The sequence below is a fragment of the Arachis ipaensis genome, chromosome B04, assembly GCF_000816755.2.
Source record: "Arachis ipaensis cultivar K30076 chromosome B04, Araip1.1, whole genome shotgun sequence".
Classification (NCBI taxonomy): domain Eukaryota; kingdom Viridiplantae; phylum Streptophyta; class Magnoliopsida; order Fabales; family Fabaceae; genus Arachis; species Arachis ipaensis.
This window is the reverse complement of record NC_029788.2, coordinates 102,581,192-102,585,855: the sequence shown is the minus strand read 5'-3', so window position 1 is coordinate 102,585,855 and position 4,664 is coordinate 102,581,192. Positions and strand designations below refer to the sequence as shown.

Genomic DNA, 4,664 nt, shown 5'->3' with positions numbered 1-4,664 from the left:
CTAACTCTTCCTCATCTTTCATTTCCTCTGTATCCTTGGGAGCCAACGACCCTGGAATCGATTCCTTTCCCGAAGCCTCTGCACCACTTAGCCACATGCTCTCACTTGCAAACCACTTTTGAGACCCCTTCTGCTCCGGCTTTTCGACATTCGGTTCCTAGTCACGTGCCAATCCATATGTCTACTGTGCTCATCTTGCTTTTTGAATCGGAGACCGCAGCTCGTGCATTGTCTAGAAAGATCACCGTATAAGGCACTGATTACACCTTCATGACGAACCTTCAAGATATCTGGATCGAACTCTGTCCCAATGGAATCCTAAAACATGAGTTCATTTAAATAACTATCTCAAATCAACAAACTAGAAAGGGAGGGAAACTAATGAAAGTATAGTTACCAGTCCGGTGGGTGGATTGGTGGGTGGATTAGTTACCGAGATCACACCGTGGTTCACTAGTGAACTAATCAAATTAAGATATGCAGGTGGTGGTTGACTTGTCACCGAAGCATCGGTATAGGGATGAGACATCATTTGTGATGGAGCATGTGGGAGGCTTGGATGTAAAGGTGGCAAGGTTCCCCCATGTGAATGTAAACTTTGGCCCTGCATATCAGGTAATGGATTTGAGATGGGCGTACTTATTGAGGCACCATGTGCTTGCAAAGAGCTCCATGACTAATTTGTGTTGAAGATGGAACTTGAGGTGGAAGAAACTGTAGTTGAGGTGTTTGTCCATGATTTTGCACGTTAGAGGAAATTGGTCCAGGTTGATTAGGCAACTAGTCATGTAGAAACAAAGTTCTATTTGGACCATGACCCACATTGGTGTTATTATTAACGTTTATTGGTTCAAACAAACTCCTAGGACGTTTTTGCAATGGAAATGCTGGATTCAAGCCAGAAGGACAAGTAGCATGAGCATTGACAGCAGGGAGAGAAGCCCCCATATTAAAGGGGTACTGTGAAGAATTAGATAGATCATTAGATAACTTCCTTTTCCTGGAGAATCTAACACTTAATTGCATAGAACTGCTGTTTCTACTACAGTCTACTAATCCTAGATTTATATTTTTCTACGAAACACGAACACTTCGCTAAATTGTCGTGTCTGCGTGTCGGACACATTTCGGACACGACACTCACCAACACTCGTCCAACACGCGTCCGACACGCGTGTCTGCTGTGTCCAAAACGTGTCTTAATATAAAATAAAAAATTCTTCACCGGACACGCTTGGACACACCTAAATACCATCACATGTCAGCGTGTTCAGTCTTATTCTTAACATATATTCTTGAAATAAATTTAGATATAGTATATATTATTATTTATTAAAGCAAAAAATATTTTAAATACTTGATATAATTAAAATAAGATATTAAAAATAATTAAAAAATTAGTTTATATTTTAATATCAATAAAATATCAAAATATCATTACGCTTTATCTAAAAAATACTTTATATTTTATACATATGTGTGTCCCTATGTCTTATAAGATTTTAAAATTCACGTGTCGGCGTGTCCCGTGTCCGTGTCAGTGTCCGTGCATCATAGAATTATCTTTCCAATCATACTCCTCTTCTTCAGTGTCCTGCCATGATGCCAATAAAAACTTGCTCCTTAAACCATTTCTGCCAGGCTGCTCCACCAACAAAAGCTTAGTACTAGGAATTTCAGAGCCTTTGTTACAACCATATGCCTCAATAAGAGCTCTTGGACTTTGACCTTGTTGTTCATCATTGAGATTATAAGTCTTGGAAGTTTGAAATATGTTCCAACCATCACTAGAAAATCTCTTTTGCTGCCATTCATTCAACCCTCTTTCTCTTGTATTACCTACAGTTTCCATTGAGTCCAACCTATCACCACCAACCTGTGAGGATGAAAACCAACACACTGTCAGAATGCAGCTTATCTGTCTGCAGGATCTCTCTTTCTATTAAGAGGTATAAACAGACACATTTCTATTAAAACAAAAATTTGGCGGCCACATCATTCAGGTTGAGATACACAAAAGCTTACATTACTGATATATATTATTTTCATCAATCATGACAAACAGCCTTAACGTATCAACAAAATCACTGATATTTGTGCATTCAACACATATTTCACACAAAAGCTTACATTATCCATAATTGAACTAGAGTGTTCCATCTGTTGCAAGGATTGTGGTTTAATAACATGTTCCCCAAGAATCGGTCCACGAAAATCATATGCCCCAAGGTGATTAGCAAAGGATTGTTGATTATTAACTGCTGGTGAAGATTACAATTGAGCTTCAATATTGCTTAGGATAGCGGGAGGGAAGATCTTTGACCAGGTACCAAAGAGACGTTGCAGAACAGAATGCAGATTGGGCTGGACCTGCCTGTATGCCACACAGTAAACCTTGGCACACAATAGAATTGTTTCAATCTTTCAATAACAGAATAAAATAAAAATGAAATATAAATAGAAATAACCATGCTTTAATTGACCTACTTGAGGTAGACGTAAAGAGAAGTGTTTAACATATTCCTGGCCAAAATTCTTCACAATACTGTCTAGAAGATAGAGAGAAGGAAGTTTTTTATCAGCAGGCACCTGGCAGAGGATAGATTTAAACAATTGAGGAACCATATAAACCGAGATTTAAATAATATTATAGCTTAGCTTTACTAATTTTCTTCTGCACAAATATAAGCAAAAATGCTTGACAGAATATCATCGTTATTTGCTAAATTGAAACTCAGGAGCAAAAGTAACATTTAAAAAGCCATTCTTTACAATTTCTTTACAGACAATTCTCATCATGCCTTTTTTTTATGTGGCGGTAGGAAAAGTGATTTCTGAAACTCAATCTTAACAAAGGGTTGAGACTTTATTGACAAGATAAACCTTAAACCTTAACACATGTTCTTAATTACTTTGCCCCTGAGGTCACCAATATATGAGATACAGCTAGGGCATGCCCCAACTTTACATTGTATGCTTCGAATTTTGTTCCAGTTCAGTCAAGACCTGAAATGCATTGTTTTATTCTTGGGTCTTAAGCTCAGTTTCGTCCTTTCTACGGGATTCATGTGCCAATTGCTAGTTATCCGGAAAGTTATGTTATCCTAAAATTCTCTGTTCTTAGTTGAATAATAATAATAATAATAATAATAATAATAATAATAATAAAAGAACAGATGGAAGGATGAAGCCCATTGGAATTGGAAGTAATGATTTTTCCTTGTATTCACAATCAAATAACGCAAATACAAAATAAAATATGAAATAAGATTGGGAAAGAAAAATAAAACTTAAATGCTGATTTATGGGTAACTGCCAAAATTGAAACAACGTCCATAGAGGGACAACTTTCAACCCCAATAAAAGTAAGGTTTTTTGGTTACAAATGGTGCGAAAAGGTGATAACTTTCCGCAGCAATGGAGACAGACCTCAAGAATCCGGTTGCAAATGGCATCGGCGATGCCCTTGGCGTGTTTCCTCTGCTGGCCGGCAATGATAGTGAGATCCGTAATGATAGGGTTCACGTTGGAGGTGAGTTCTGACAACAAGAGCCCATATGTCCGAATAATTTCTTTGGTAGAGAAAGCCTTGAGGTAGCCTTGGCGCTGTGGAAGTAAGGCGTTAAACCGGCCAACGAGCATGGAAGGAGAAGGCTCGTGCGTAATACCATTCGTCATTTGTGCGCAATAGAATTTTAGAGAATTTTTAACCTTGACGACGGAGAACTGAGTTATGTACAATTGAGAGAAGATGAGATTGGATGAGATGTAAACGGGATTGTGGCCTCTAAATAACTATTTATAGAATTCTAATTAAAATTTGCTCATGTTCAACAACAATTCTAATTTATTCAAGTGTTCAACTCTGTTATCCAGCAACAAAATTTAATCCAATGATGTATCCAGCAACAAAAAATTTGCTCAGGTTCAGCAACAATTGTAAAAAATCAAATACAACAGCAACAACCATCAGATTCAACAACAATTGTAATTAAAATTTGCTCAAGTTCAACAACAATTCTAATTTATTCAAGATTGACACTGAACCAGTGAAAGAACAGGGTCGAAAATTTGAAGGGAGCTCACCTGGTTGACTGGTTCCGAGACGAGACGAAACAAGAAGACGATGACCACCACCACCACCCGATGGAGTAGATGCTGCTTGACTGGTTCCGTCTGCTTCTGCTGCCGAAGAAGCGAAGCAGGGGTACGAGACTGCGACGACGAGCTTATGAGTGTGAGACCGAGAGCGAGAGAGTGATGAGGTGAGGCTGTGAGAGGCTGAGAGTGACAATTGACGAGGTGAGGGGAGAGATGAGAGAGTGACGCGGTGAGGTGAGGCCGTGGAGTGTCGAGAAGAGAAGAGAGATGAGGCTGGGGGTGGGGGCTCCATTCAGATTAGGTTTTAACTTTTTAACAAAAGGGGGGAGAAGGCACCTGAAACGATGCCGTTTTCAGGTAAAATTAAAAAAGAAAACAACCCGAACCGGGTTGCATTAATCGGTCGGGTCACCGGTTTTAATAAAAAAAACTGACCGGGTCGAACCGATTTTCACCGGATCTCATGCTTATTCGGTTTGATAAGTGACTCGGTCCGGTTAGATGACTAAGTGATCAGATTTTCGGTCGAACTGGTCAGATCAAGCTGAGTTTGATAACATTGT

General features: G+C 39.0%; 1 pseudogene; it reads right to left on the bottom strand.

The window, feature by feature from the left end:
- LOC107637932 lies at positions 5–3,718 on the bottom strand (annotated as a pseudogene).